This window comes from Periplaneta americana, chromosome 10 (genome assembly GCF_040183065.1).
Source record: "Periplaneta americana isolate PAMFEO1 chromosome 10, P.americana_PAMFEO1_priV1, whole genome shotgun sequence".
Lineage (NCBI taxonomy): Eukaryota > Metazoa > Arthropoda > Insecta > Blattodea > Blattidae > Periplaneta > Periplaneta americana.
In genome coordinates, this window is record NC_091126.1 from 175,757,889 (window position 1) to 175,774,860 (window position 16,972).

At 35.0% G+C, this 16,972-nt stretch overlaps 2 protein-coding genes across 4 annotated transcripts in view; one reads left to right on the plus strand and one right to left on the minus strand.

The window, feature by feature from the left end:
• Positions 1 to 16,972, plus strand: part of LOC138708179 (insulin-like growth factor-binding protein complex acid labile subunit) — an 83,828-nt gene that overhangs the window by 48,048 nt on the left and 18,808 nt on the right. For all 3 annotated transcript variants that reach the window (XR_011334620.1, XM_069838448.1, XM_069838449.1), the window contains one exon: positions 4,807 to 5,171. The gene's annotated coding sequence lies outside the window, so the exon portion shown is untranslated. The remainder of the gene's footprint in view (positions 1 to 4,806; positions 5,172 to 16,972) is intronic.
• The window catches only part of LOC138708180 (uncharacterized), a 71,541-nt gene that overhangs the window by 38,023 nt on the left and 16,546 nt on the right, over positions 1 to 16,972 (minus strand). The gene's annotated exons all lie outside the window — the stretch shown is intronic.

The window sequence follows — 16,972 nt, forward strand, 5'->3', positions numbered from 1 at the left end:
ATATGTCAATCTTCATTAAACTATGGTTGCATGTAATAACAATTAAGAAACATGTTAAAGGACTTGTCATTGTACCAAAAGATTGCTCTCTGGACCAAAATGACCGCATTTTAATTATTTAAATACAATTTAAATTAAGTAACATATTAAACGATTTATCCTTCTATCAAACACGAATGTTTCCTGGATCAAACGTCCTATTTTAATTATGTAATTATTTTATATTTATTTCTAATGGGTGCAGCGGAGCGCACGGGTACGGCTAGTACTAATATAAAATTAAATGAATTAAATTAATTTGAATTAATTAATTATGTTTTAAAATATAACCATACTGCTATTAAAATATGCTACAAAAATGATACATTTGTTTTCGAAGGGAACAAGAGTAAGGTGGTCCGCGGAACTGTTCTGACTTAAAAAAGTGGTCCCCACTTCAAAAACGTTTGAGAAACGCTGAGTTAAATAATACGCCTATGCCCAGCAAAATAGTGTAGTCACGAAGAAGGTGAGACGTAAGAACTAAGTCGCGAGGAAAGTGTTAAGCAATCAAACGCCCCAAGACAGAGGCAGTAATTGCCGTCCTTCTGTCGTGGTACAGCACATATATCATCAGCATACTGGATAATTTCCTTGACAGCCATTGTTAGCAAGAAGTAAATAAAAATCTACACGGAACCCAAATTGTGGTAATAGATCAAATAAATCACATTACTAAACTGGCCGGACAGAATTTAGGTTAATACTGACTTATGCCAAGATTTAACCAGTAAAATACGTGGATGATATCTATATCTTGGTAGTGGAGTCGAACCAGTCTTTCCTTCGTGCTGTGACGACTATATTGCAGCTGGAACAAAAGTTGGATATGTTTTGTAGGTATATCTATTTTATAACTTTAATTCACAATCTCTGCTCCCAATTTGTGCAGTATATCTTGTAGCTACTTATATAATTCGTATGTCATTCATACATGTTTCTATTTTGGATGAAACATCAATACAGTCTCTGAAGTCACAAAATCATTATGGAAGTCTGTCGACAGACGTGCAACTCCTAGACATAGGTACCAGTAAAGTAATATAATGTAAGATATGTAAATAAATTTAAAATTATAAATAATTGATTAAATGGCGATCTTACTCGTGTTAATTGTGTAAGCATGTGCGGCTTACAGCTGTTTCGGTGTTTCTTCACGCCATCCTCAGAGCCTACTAGATCTCGGCGTCATCTCGAACTTCGCTCCCTGTTGTGTGGGTGTGTCCGATTGTTGAAAAGTGTTGAAATGTGATGTCAAATAGTGTGTGTGTTCTGAAATTGATCTGTGTGTTGAGAATATGATCAGGGTGTGTTTTGGTGTGTCTGTATATTTAATATTGTTCTACTGTGTTGAGTTTTTGGTTTTTGGGTTGTATGTGTAGGATTTCCATGTCTGTATTTATTGAATCCTTTGTACACTACTTTTAACACTTGAATATAATAATTGATTAAATGGCGCCATTTAATCAATTATTTATATTCAAGTGTTCAAAGTACTGTAGTGTACGAAAGATTCAACATGCATTAAAATTACAATTTCGAGCCGAATGCGATGAGACGGCAGTCTTGATAAGCGTGGAAAAATAGAAAATAACATGAACCTTAACCACAGTTATTATTATTATTATTATTATTATTATTATTATTATTATTATTTAGTCAACTGTCCGAAGACAGGTCTGAACCTCACATGTGATACCAACAAGGCACCACTTATGAGGCAACTAGGCCAGGAGATAATGAGGTAGGGTGACCAGTTCCTTTCCCCCTCCATTGCATACATCGCCGAGTAGCTACATATTACACTAGTCAGACTTCAGATGTATACAACAATTGTTCTTCCTCTGACACATCGTCAAGTGAGATGTACTGCCTGATAATAGATGTACATATCAGCCAGAACCTCAATCAGAGTATTATTATTATTATTATTATTATTATTATTACTATTATTATTATTATTACTATTATTATTACCAAAAATTGGGAAGACGAATTGCTCACATATTTCATGATTGACAACTTCCCACTTAACACATTACTTTACGCAGATGATCAGATAATCTTAGTAAATTCTGAAGACAACTTACAAAAAGCAATACACACACTATACAAGATGGCAAAAAATCATAATTTGGAAATCTCTATAAATAAAACCTGAATCATGGCCTTCCAAGGAAAGAATCGTGTAAGATCCAAAATTGCAATCAATAATAATTGTATAGAACAAGTCAACCCATTCAACTATCTTGGCTGCAATCTTTCTTATATAAACTCCAGGGACGTAGATATTAAACTTGCCAAATTTCAGCAACTGTTAAGGACAATCAAATAAACTCTATTAAAGAAAGTTCGACCAGAAACAATTTTGAAATTCTATAAAGTTATGGCAGTCCCGGCATTATTATATGGATCAGAGACATGGTCATTAACGAAAGGACAACTTCGAAGAATAGAAGCTGCTGAAATGCGATTGCTAAGACCTCTTGCAGGATATACTCTTTACGACCATACAAGGAACGCTGACATCCGAGCAGAATTGAATATCACCGCCATTACGGATACTATAGAATCTTACCGCAACAACTGGTATGAACATGTAATAAGAATGCCCAACAATAGGTTACCCAAGAGACTATTGGACTATACACCTCATGGAAAACGAGACATCGGAAGACCAAGGAAGAGATGGAAAGATCAACTTTCTTCTGGAAGCGGAACAGGCCAGGAGGCCTAATCCAAGACTTATTGTTGATGATGATGATGATGATGATTATTATTATTATTATTATTATTATTATTATTATTATTATTATTATTATTATTATTAGACACTGAATTCAAATTCTATCTCATTGGAACTTTGACCCTCAGTTTCTTACGCAATTGGAATATTTATTTCCGTTTCATTTTTAGGTTTCAAATAATTTTACGATTTCTGTGTGCCGCCAAAGGCAGTTTCCTGAGGTCTAAATATATCCCTGAGAATAATGTAGGCCTACTCGTTATCAGAGGTTGTTTCCTGTGCCGACCTGTATATTTTCGCTTTCAGTTAGTCAGATTTTCTAAGCCGCAGAATCTTCAAATGAATTTAAAAATTGAATATGTTCTGCATTTAAATTTCTTTAAACAAGCAATTTTAAATATGCAATGTGTTTTATACATATTCTTCAATCCTAGTTTGAAAATTTATAACGATGCAAGCAGAATATGCAATATGGAAGTTATGTGGAAATGGAACCAAAATTGGTAGTGTCTTGATTTTCCAAAAGAAAGCCATTAGAATTTTATGTAAATCAAATTATCTGGAACATTGTCGGCCACTTTTCAAACAGCCACAGATTTTAACAATCATAAATTTGTATATATACGATCTAATACTTTACACTCGACAAAATATCGACAATTACTCATTAGTGGCAAATATACATGATCATGAAATTAGAAATAGTGAACAAATTAATATTCCATATTGTAGATTACACAAGAGCAACACAAATTTTTCAATTATGGGGATGAAATTATATAAGCTCCCCAGTCAATACAATAAATTACCAATCAATAGCTTCAAAACTAGATTTCACAATTGGTTATTAAATAATCCATTTTATTCTGTTGCTGAGTTTTTTAACACAGACTTGTATGAAATTGTTCTTTAATAAATACGTTTAATTGCAATTAGTTACAATTAATACATTAAGGTTGGACTGTTTTCTTTAATTTTAAAGTTTCAAATTGTTTCATGTTTTCATTGTATTATTTAAATTTTACTGTTTATTTTATTATGTTTTTTTAATGTATTCTGTCGAAGCTTAAAACTATATGTCTAATAGCAAAAAATAAATTGAATTGAATTGAATTGAATTGAATTGAATTGAATTGAATTATGAAGAATGTTACGTAATTTATAAAATTAATATGCAGCTTATCACACAATTTTGAATTCCAATAACATAAATAAGACAAACGAATGGAGGTGCCACTATTGATGCTGCGTTCCTAAGGCGACTAGGTGCGTTAAAATTGCAAGTATACATGATGAGTAGATTAAAAGTCGCTTTCCCAAAACACTTCCTTACATTTAATTACTTTCAATTTAGATTTCACTACACATCCTTTACAATTTTGTTCAAAAAGGAGAGCCTGTTTCTCGATGAACAATTCACAAAGTTTAGAGATTTATTTACAGATGGCAGAACATAACTCACGATTTTAATCGATTTTCACGAATGACTGTTCGATCATCTGTCGCAACTGGTCCAGATCCTGCGGTTTCTGAGCAAAAACATCAGGAAAACTTGCCTCAAAGCCTGCTATCAACAGTGACTGTGCTTCCACCAACGTTGTAGCACAAAAGCACGTTGTTCTGTGGTTAATTTGCGATTCATTGCAAGAAACTAGCAGTTATTGCATAGAGACGCGACGCAATCCAAAAAAATAAAACAAGACAACAATAACAAGACATGACATCGGAAAAACAGCTGACGCACGAACATGGTTGTTAACCCATCACTTATTACACCAGCTATTTGTTTCTTCAAGTTATGGCATCTGCATTTGTGTAAAAGTATGAAACCTAATGACGAATATTGGGGAAAGTGACTTTTGACCCACCTTGTAGTTATGGTACTTTAATTATCATAAAGCAACTGTCAGAGTTTTTAAAGACATTTTTACTACTGCACAAATTGGCACCGAAAATAACTGTAAGTATCAGAAATCTTGCTTTATTGAACTTTGTTACAATGCTCCCTGTCTCTGTTGCAGTTTCCATGAAAATAAATAGAACTACATTGTTCTCGGAACGACACTCTTTAGTATTGGAGTTGGCCTTGGCAGTTACCGGACTGCAGTCCGTAATGGAGAGAGTTGCGTGCAAACTGTGCTGCACGGCTAGGCCTGTCACACTATGCATTCCTCTCCAGCCAGCAAGTCCGTAATACTGGTGAAGGTCTTCCATACGTCGGAAATCCAACGAAGTCGGCGAGCTCCCGCCAGGGTGAGAACGTGCCCCCTGATCCGGAGCCCCCATTCCTCTCTCCAGATCTCTGAGTCTTCTAGAACCACCATCATTACTATCTGTGAACTTTTGGACAAACCAAAAGGAACAAGCTGACGCCGAACAAACACAAGTAAGTGCGCCATTTTTCGAAAAGGAGATGATAATGCAGGAGGAACTGTGGAGTATCGGTGGATTGAACAGGGACAAACGGGAGAGTCCCGAGAAAGCCCGTCAAAATGTTCTCTTTGTTTATCACAAATACAATAAGCTATTTCAACTCGAGCCCGGTTTAAAACGATATAATAAGCAAAAAAAAAGCAGTTTTATTAGAACCTAGACTGTGACAAAATAAAATGCAGTTATATTTTTGCAACTTTCGCATTGCTTAACATCCAACTCTTCTTAAACAGATGTGTAGTATGTAAATAATATTTCAGAAAATTGCACAATGTAGCCATTCGTAGTCTATGGCCTATTCTAATTCCTTAAATACGAAATCTTTCGCTTTTTATTGAAATTGGTATTTAATATTCGCAGAAATATTAAAGGCGTTACTATTTCATGACAAGATCTCCATATTATCTACTTGGCAAATACTAAACAAATTGTACGCCATTTTCAAATTTTCGACTCCGCGAATAGTACCTAACAAACAGTTCATGTTAGAAACACCCTGGGTTAGTACTTCTTGTTTTTAATTAGCCTATCGTTCGTGGTAAAAAAAGAAATTGAGATATTGAGATTACATTTTCTTCTGGAGAAGAATGCAGCATGTTTGTGTTGTGTGGGATGGTTACACAGATTACTTAACATACCCATGAGCCAACAACACTACAATGAAGAAGTGAACACAATCAAATACATAGCACAAGAAAACGGATACAATCCAAACATAATAGACAACATCATAAGAAAGACAAACCAAAAACTTAACAAACACAAAAACACGCAAAACACAACACAAACACAAGAAATACATCACACTAACATATGAAAACAAAAGCACACATAAGATCGCATCTTCATTCAGAAAGCAGAAATACAACATAACATACAGAACAGAAAACACACTACAAAGACATCTCAACACACAAAAAACAGAAACAAATAAATACGACCACACAGGTGTATACAAACTCACATGTAATAGTTGCGATAAGTTCGACATAGGACAGACAGACAGATCATTAAAAACACGCTACAAAGAACACATTAAAGCAATAACCAGAGGACACAATACATCTACATACGCCGATCACATAACCAATGCTAACCATACATACAATAATATAAATGCGGACATGGAAATCCTACACATACAACCCAAGAACCAAAAACTCAACACACTAGAACAATACGAAATATACAAACACACTAAAACACACCCCGATCAAATTCTCAACACACAGACCAATTTCAGTACACACACACTATTTGACTCCACTCTTCAACACCTCTCAACAATCAAACACACCCACATAACAGGCAGAGAAGTTCGAGATGACGCCGTGATCTAGTAGGCTCTGAGGATGGTGCGTGAAGCACTGAAACAGCTGTAAGCCGCACAAATCTTACATAATTAACACGAGTATGTCCACTAGTTAATCAATTAATTCTATAAAGATAATAACTGAAAACACTTTTCACACAATATGATTTAACACTTAAACTTGTGAAAACGAAAAATCATACCAAATATTTTTAAAGATTATTTTAACTAAATCTGCATTTATGTTTTATTTTCAAATATTGATCCACTGATTTGTTTGTAAGTAAAACTAGGATAATATTTGTGTATTATTCTCCTCTAAACTCATTGGTAGATATTGAATGTGAATAGAACACGTCCAATAGCTTAGGATAAATCTCTGGAAGGTCTGCCGAAAACCACTTGTTCAGTGCCAGGGATGTTGAAAATCTTAGTACAATTTTCGGTATCGAAATCCTTTATTTCTATAAATCTTGTTACGAGAAACTAAAAAATCGACAGTCCAGGAGTTCGAGCGACGTCATAGCCTAGACTTCTGTGTTATTGATCCGGTGGTTTGCATTGTACAGATGTGGTATATTTATAGGATGATTTTATAACTATGTCCAAAAGCTGTCTTTAATTGCAGTTGAAAAACTGAATAATAAAATATTTCGAACGAAACATATTTTGAAATCTTTTCAAATCAAAAATTACATCACAGCTCTTACGAAATGACAAGATGAATCACAATTAAACAAATTCATATGTAATAAAACCATAGAAACTTAGGACCGAAATAAGCTACAAATAAACGTATGTATGTATTTATTCACACTGCAATGGGTATATACCCGGTGGCAGTGGTAACTAATTACACTCAATAATGACAATAATAAACACAATTAATAATAATACCAATAATTAATACTAACAATAATTAATAATAATAATAATAATAATAATAATAACAGGGAACAGCCTAAATTAAATGGAGCACGATCACTTAAAATAACATTTAAAGTAAATCTAATTTGTATCTTAAATCTAAGTTCGAACTAAAACCCACGAGTATATGTTCATATCTGCACAAATACCTTTCCACATTACACTCATTTCGCTGTCAACTCACTCACTGCACTGGAACTACGACACATTTCACTGATTCTATCCTGATTTCACTAACACTTCAAAAACATTTCACTGTTCAAATACTTTGCACTGCCACTATAAACTATAAAGCTTTACTGACAGGAACACGTTTCACTTACACAACACACTTCACTGACAACATAATTCTTCACTGATACAACACTTCAATAACAAAATATCAATTACACCCTTTAAATACTGTGTATAATTACCGTCTATTAGTAAAGTCCTTAAGCCTATTTTTAAATACATTTTTGGTTGTTGGTAAAGTCTTTAGTAAGTCTGCAGGTAAAGCATTCCAGTCTCTGATAGTACGATTGAGAAAAGAAGCGTAGGCAACTTATAAAAGATATTATAAGTAAAACTTAAATGGTTCCTGATCAAAAGAATATTCAGTTTCTTTCTGAACAGTAGTATTAGTTACGAAACATTAAAAAAAATCCTCTAATTTGATGACGATTAAAATATTTTCCAAAAACTCATCATGTTTTGTCCCACATATACTTTCTAAAACTGTGAACCAAACTTTTAATACCGGTAATTCAAATCATCCAGAAGAGCGTCACGTATCGGGACGTCTTTTGAAATTCATGTCGACGCCGAGCAACAGCATAATAATATATTGCAAAATGCCACATATCGCCACTGAAAAGTCGCAGTGTGCTAGCAGTGGCCAATTCTTAACCTGTTATGTTAAACGGCCAAAGTAACCTTCAGTCGGATAGTTACAGTATCTTTATGGCCTGCAATTTGTTTCTATTTTGTATAGATAATTCGTTTTCCCATTGCCACGAAAGATATTTCGGAGTTTTCAGTAAGATTCCCTTCACACGTAAATATAGGCCAACATAATACTCATATTCTTTATTCGCCTGAAGGTACAATAGCACAAGGGGCCTCGTCAATGTAATAATATAACATATAATGTGTCAATATTAAAAATACTAAAAACTAAAAAAAAAAAAAATAAAATTCAACTAAAATACTACATAATTTCCAAAAAATTCATTCATATTATAAACAGGATTATTTTGTAGCCATCTCTTAATCTGAAGTTTGAATTGTCTTTCATTATGTGCCTTTATACGTGTAGGTACCTTATTACATAGTTTTATTGCAGTAACTACATAGCTAGATTGTGTTTTTGCAACCTGACAAATGGTACGTTTAGTTGATCAACATTGCTGGTTTCATAGTGATGCAGATCTTACATAATCGTATAATTAGTGATATTCTTTTTTACATGCATTAGAAGTTCAAAAATATATAAATTGTACACTGTCATAATCTTTCCATTTTTTATGTAGTGCACAGCATTCCCTACTGTTAGCTTGTAATCCAAGCCTTTGTAAATTAGAATTAGGCTTTTGGTTAATGGAACAAGACATTTCCAAAGTTTCGGAACTATAGTGAGAATCACGTAAGAGCAGTTCCTAAAAGGCTAATTTGGCCGTCTCTTCAGTGTTGCCAACTAGTACCAGTTATCACCAAAGAGGGTAAAATCACAATGCCATGTACTATAATAATAATAATAATAATAATAATAATAATAATAATAACATTATTATATTATTATTATTATTATTATTATTATGATTATTATTATTATTAGCAATAACGACGTCTTGCTTTTTACTTATTTACCACATCTCATCTTCATGTTGGGAAGTGTTTTCTAAATGGTTCAATAAATTGTGAAACATATTTTCCTCCTGGACCTCTCGCACATTATGTGTACAGTAGTTGGTAGATTAACATGATCTAATATTAAAATGTATTTTGTCTGACAACATGAAATTCATTCCTTTGACTAAACAGTTTATGATTCATAAGACCTAACCTAAAAATGCATTTTGTTTGATCACATGAAATTAGTATGAATTCTGAAAACCGAATGTCACTCTGAAATGTAGGTTATTTTACGACGCTTTATCAATATCTTGGTTTATTTAGCATCTGAATGATATGAAGGTGATAATGCCGGTGAAATGAGTCCGCGGTCCAGCACCGATAGTTACCCAGCATTTGTTCATATTGGGTTGAGGAAAAACCCCGGAAAAAACCTCAACCAGGTAATTTGCCCCGACCGAGAATCGAACCCGAGCCACCTGGTTTCGCGAACAGACGCACTAACCGTTACTCCACAGATGTGAACTTCGCACATTATTATGGTAATTAGTACATTAATATGATCTAATATTGAAATGTATTTTGTCTGACATAAATTTCATTGCTTTGAGTAAACAGTTCACGATTCACTAGACCTAACCTAAAAATGTATTTTGTTTAAGCATGTGAAATGAATAATACAAACTCCGAAAATCGAATGTCACTTTTAAATATAAGCTTAAGAATATTTACTCCTTATAATGTTGCTATTCTATTTGTAATTGCTGTGTCCGTGCGTATAATTTCTTTTTCATTATCTTCTTTCTTCAGTTCATTATACATATGAACTAGAGGTTCCTGAAACATACTCTGAATAGCACACGATTTCTTTCTTGAAGTACTCACTGCCGTGCTCTTTGACATTATTGTAATAAAAGTCTAAACACGAAAGAAATTAATTAAAACGTGAAACGGTATTTCTATCGATTACCCAAGGGCCTGTATCACACCAAGTATGTTATATTTATTTACACTTGCCTGACTACAACCTTGAATTGTAACTATAACGCAACACACGAAATAACTATTATGTATTAATGTATTTTTAGTAGGTTATTTTACGACGCTTTTATCAACATTTTAGGTTATTTAACGTCTGAATGAGATGAAGGTGATAATGCCGGTGAAATGAGTCCGGGGTCCAGCACCGAAAGTTACCCAGCATTTGCTCATATTGGGTTGAGGGAAAACCCCGGAAAAAACCTCAACCAGGTAACTTATCCCGACCGGAAATCGAACCCGGGCCACCTGGTTTCGCGGCCAGGCGCGCTGACCGTTGCTCCACAGGCTGTATTAATATTAATTAATTATTAGTAGGTTCAAATTTCATTAGCTTCTAGTAATCGGCTCAGAAATATAGAACAATTTGAATTTTCAAAATTTGCACTACCGATAACTGCCATTGATACCAACATAACAGTTAGAAAATCACTACCAGTTGTAGTATTTCTCAGTATCGAAATTCGAAACGAAGTGGGCAAAAGGAAATTCAACCTACAAACTAGAAAATCAACACAATCCACTAGCATATGTAATAATGGGAGAAAAATGGTTAGGTTTCACCCTTAGGGTATTAAGTAAACTAAGGCCTACATCAGCAGGAGGTTGCCTACTCTGCTCGGCTAAAGGCTGGTTCACAATAAACCGGGAACGGAAACGGCAACGAGAACGTGAACGGAAATATTGTTAAAATAAATGTATTTAAATATGAGGATTCACAATTAACTATTGTGAACGCTCACATTTAAATACATTTTTTTACAATATTTCCGTTCACGTTCTCGTTGCCGTTTCCGTTCCCGGTTTATTGTGAACCAGCCTTAAATGAACGACTGGTCAGTCTGGTCTTAGCTTTTGCCCTGATGATGGAACCTGTATGTAGTTCCGAAACGTTGGAGATGTCAAGTTCCAGGACACGGTGGAATACCCAAAAGCTTAATTCTGATCACGGTCACTGTGAAAGCTTGAAAACTCATATACTTATTTTGCAAATCTAGCTTTCAGGTAAAGCTCCCTGTGAAGAAGACCTGAATAAATTCAAGGGAAAAATTGTTCCGGGGTCGTGTATCGATCCGATCATTGAGACAGTGTCGGGTGAAGTTGCTGGGTATCTCAGTCGGTAGAGCGTTGATGCGCTAAGCCAAATGTCCCGGGCTCGATACCCGGCCCCGGAACAATTTTTCCCTTGAATTTATTCATGTACTTATTGTAAGTAAATTAGTTTATAATTTTATTTTATAACATACTTCCCCTAAAAGTGAGATTGCTTGAGAAACAGAGTATGCTAGACGATTTACAGTACAGTTAATAAATTAATAAATTAAGTTAAGTTCCTCAGAGAAATAGTATAAAACTACTAAAAAAATACAATAAATAACAGATACATAATAATAGCCTACGCTTGTGAGGAAAGCATCTGAAATCTCACATTTTAGCCGTAAACGATTGTGCGCGTAGATAGCTCACGGAAACCACAATGACTCACAGATAATTCGTTTTCCGCTGAATGTACCCACATGATGGGTTTGTTTTTTATGCCTTTCACAATCTTGCACTTACAATTAATGAAGTTTTGTTTCTAAATATTGCGTCGGGCAGGATCCTCTTTTGGTGTCTGGATAAATTACAATGCGACACACTAAACAGACATATGCAGTAAAGACTCCGAGGTAAGGCTGGTCTACGATAAACCGGGAAAGAAAATCAGAACGAGAACGGGAAGCGCGCGACATGTACGTGAAGATTTTTAATTCACAACAATCCGAGAACAGAAACGGCTATGCACATCGATATGTATGTCAATAATGATATCTTCCCCCTCATGTCAAAACTATCAATTTCCATTTTCTTAGTTCTGGGAAAATGCACATTCATGGTTTTGGCATGAGGAAGGACGATAGTAAAGTCGATATTACGCATTCTGATCTTATTTGTGTATAATTGACCAAAGACGTTCTCAGTACAAGCCAGCCAATATGGACACAGGTTAACCTACTTCAAAATTTATGGCACGAAATATTTAAGAATTGTCCACACCTGTGGAGTAACGGTTAGCCCGTCTGGCCGTGAAACCAGGTGGCCCGGGTTCGAATCCCGGTCGGGGCAAGTTACCTGTTTGAGGTTTTTTCCGGAGTTTTCCCTCAACCCAATATGAGCAAATGCTGGGTAACTATCGGTGCTGGACCGCGGACTCATTTCACCGGCATTATCACCTTCATCTCATTCAGGCGCTAAATAACCTAGATGTTGATACAGCGTCGCAAAATAACCTACTAAAGATATATATTTAAGAATTAAATTCACGTGGTAATCTGGTCACATATACACGTGGCATATATTGAAAGATATTCTACTAAATTTCTGGGTTAGTTATAAGCAATGGATGAAAAAGAAACTTTGTCACGGCCTCCTTGCTACAAAATATACGACGACTAAATAGTTTTTTGATTACATCAGAAAGTATCTAGTAGGCTGTGATCAGAAACGAGAACGCAAAGTTAAAAGTTAAGGCTGATTCACAATAAACCAGGAACGAGAACGAGAATGGAAATAATGTTAAATACATTTATTTTAACAATATTTCCGTTCTCGTTGTCGTTTCCGTTCCCGGCTTATTGTGAACTAGCCTTTAGCAAACTTTCACGTTCCCGTTCCCGGGCTTCAGTAAGCTTCTCGTTAATTGTGAATGCCCACATTTAAATGTATGTAAGGTGGGTGCTCCTATTACGGCCATGTTCCTGATATGGCCACCCCCCTATTGTGAGTTAGTTAACCAAAAAATCCGCTAAATTGCAGCAGCATCCAGTGAAAGGGCATCCTGGTATGTCACTTGATCGTTTTCCATCCAGTCAGGTTGAGAAATATGGCGTAAGTTACCTGTTTTGCGGTTTTCATGTGACCTCTTCTTATTTTTCTCTGGTAAGTCTCCTTTGTTTTAAGCATGTTTTTCAAAGACTTGTTTCATGAAAACCATAGTACTCCATTCAGTTTTTAATGTTCTGTTGATTGGTGTTAGGCCTATAGTTGATGGCGTATCTTTTACGAGTTCTTCATAATCAAACGATTTTCGTGAAAGCTTGCCTGCTCCTGATATGGCAATATCAAATGCACCATGGCCATATCAAGTTCATTTCACTTTTATTTTTTCACCTGACAAATTTATATGCCTTATAGCTGGGATTACGCAAAAATTTTGTATTTTAAGAAAAACAACTTAATTTTTTTATGGAAAAACCTGTTTTGACTACACTTTTGAATTATAAAAAAGATTTATTGTCATTTTTATTCATTTTCACCAAAATTATTTAATTTTAACACAATTGCGCTATCAAACTGAAAACAATCACGATTTGTAGAACATGGAACAAGGGTGGCCATATCATGTGTACATGTTCCTGATATGGCCACTAGGTATACTTTGGAATTTTGGACTTTTTGGACAATTAAAGCTATTTTTATGGGGAAAGGAAATTGTTTTAAGAAAGTCCATTAGACTGAGAACGAATAAGAAAAAAGTGGTTTACATTTTTTTAAAAAATGGCGGCTAGAGAAATTCTCAGACCTTAGCATGGCCATATCAGGGACACCTACCTTATTTTAACAATTTTTTCCGTTCTCGTTTCCGTTTCCGGTTTGTTGTGGACCGGCTAGTAGTGTTACGGAACCATAACTTTTAGCGTAAAAATGAGGACACCATACCAATCGTACTCTTCAACCCCTAAATAACATCTTACAGATACAAGTTCACACAATGAGGCAAAGTCGTTCAAATTCACACAATGAGGCAAAGTCGTTTCATTCCAAACAATTAAAATGAAGTCAAAGGTTTACTATAGGCCTACCTACGTCCTATTATTATAATCGGAGTATAGGCCTACATAAAAATTATACGAATGAACTTCAGTTCAAACAGATTTTAATCAGTCATGTTCCAATAGAGAGTGACTTCATTTAAACAGTTCATGCATATTTTTCTACTGTTAGATTTTCTTCAAAATGTCACGAATTTTGAGCAAGTACGAATGAAATGCTAGGCAACTAAAATGATGAAAGTTGTACTTTACTATAGCTAGTCCTTTCACTGACTCCACAACAATGCGATTCCGCCCTTTAGGCAACTGCATTTGTATGAAAGAAATGGCAAAATGCTTGGCGAACATGGCAAAGAACTCAAGTGAACCAATTGCGTAGGCAGATTGAGATAACAGGATAAACAGAATCTCATGAGGGTCGTGTGCAACCTGACCAGTGAAGTGGTAAGAACAAGGAAACGGGACTGAAATTGGATCTGTGCTTCGAATCTTAAAACATTACTGAGTGTCATTCTGACTTCCTGATTCTTGAGTGAAACTAAGTGCCAGGTATGCCGTTATTCAAAATCTTGCCTTCCGTTAGTCAAAAGTCAAGCATTTTTTTTAAATTAAATCCTCAGATCCAATTTTCGCATATTCGCGTTGATTTGGTGTAAATTCCTCTCGGACGATAATTTAACCCTTGAAAATGGGGACATGCCCCGGGAAATGAGAAAACCTGGCAGAATTAAGGCCACACGGCCTTCTCTAACACTCAACCAGGAGTCAAACTGCGTTACAAAAAACACTACAAATTTACAAAGTACGCTACAATTTTACACAGAAAACTGAATAAGATAATAATAATAAAATGTGAACAACAAGTAAGTAGAAATCAGACATAATATATAACATACAGAAAGAAAGAAAGAAAGAAAAAAAAACATAATAAAAAGTGAACAGCAGGTCAAAATAAATGAGACATACAAAGTACAGGGACATCATTTATTTTTACTAACATTTGTAATATTAACCTGGCTATACCTTTAGAGAACCGGAAACACCGCTTGCTCCCCCCTCCAAGACTGGAGTTCGATGATACTGGCGTAAAACACAAATCACTCTACTAGGTATAGGAAGGAAGAAAAGTAGTTCATTTACGTAAACTAGGAAATATCGCGATTTTGAGTTTGATAATTTTCATTAGGTTTTTCTTTAATGAAAGTACAGTACCGTATTAAGAATAAGTGTTTTTACTCACGAAGTGAGTTATCCATGCGAACGTATTCATTATGCGGTGTATATTATACTGTCTACAGCACATTAGCGTACAATATAGAGAAAGAAGTTAAATTGAAAAATAATCACAATATGAATATTTAAACACAATTTTGAAAATGGTGGCCGTTCATTTCGATACAGGCTTCAGTTCTTTTGTGCATATTATGGCACTATAGACTTTTGCATCTAATTCCAATTGCCAGTTTCGTCCTTCGTACTAGTAACTCATGTTGAAATAATTCTATACCTATTCTACGTACTGTTAATTCAGTCTTCACTTCTGCCCGACCCGAAAATATAAAAATTACTCAGACATGCTATCTACTGTCCGTCCAAGTGGTTATGCCGCATGATTGTAGAAAGGGAGGAAATCACGTGACAGTTAATTACTTAACGAGGCCCTTTTATTTAAGTTAAATTAAACAGCTGTATAATATTACGTAAACGCCCAATTCCTAAGAGAAATTAATGTTTTCAGAAAAGAGCTAAGACAGCCCAGCTTTTACAGAGGGGCGAGCAGAAGCAGGTGGGGGAAATCGGGATGCGACGTAGGCAAACGGACAGTACCTGTGGGAAAATATGATTCAATATTGAAAGCTCTTTCGTCACTGGAAAACGCGAACATATTTCTGGAACGTACTATACTCAGTAACTCAGTACTGCTTACTATCTGCTGTCTTGGCTCTGTGTGGAGTTGGAACTTCATTAGTAGAAGGGGTGGGAGTGAAGTACATTCAAAAACTCAGGTACAATAAAAATTGAAGTAAAAATAAAATGATGTCCCTGTATAAAGTAGGCCTATAAAAATAAGACAATTATTGATGATAATAATAATAATAATAATGATAAAAATAAAAAAGTAATAATAATAATGATAATAATACTAATAGTAATAATAAAATACTGTAGTGCAGTACAAAGCATACAAGGAATACAATATTTTTAAGTAAACACAGTAAGGAAATTATGATTATATATAGCTCAACTTATCACATTATAGATATACCATTATCGGAAAAATGAAAACAAAAATATAAAATAAGTTAAATATCACTAGAACATAAAAAAATGTGAATACGTAGAAACATGCAATACAACACTTGTCATAATAGTAAGTTAGTTTGGCAACTCGTCATAAGATAATTTTCTAACTTGGATTTGAAAGATTTCAATGTTCGGCAGCCCTTGACTTCAGGCGGCAGAGAGTTCCAGTGACGAGAGGTAGCAACAGTGAAAGATGAGGAATACAGAGATGATGTGTGAAGTGGAATTTCTAGCGTATCATCGCGTTGTGATCGAGTATTATGATAGCGAGAGAGAGTATGAAAACGAGCGAATAAATAATAGGGGGCTGAAGTGTGCATAATTCGATATAAGAGAGAAGGCGAGTGCAGATTTCTCCTCTCATGTAACCTAAGCCATGATAACTTCTCGAAAGAAGGTGAGATATGATCGTAATATCGAACATTACAAATGAAGCGGACGCACGCGTTATGAACGCGCTGTAGTTTCTGAGCGGAATCAATCCTGAGTTCACTGAACAAAACGTCGCAATAATCGAAATGAGGTAGA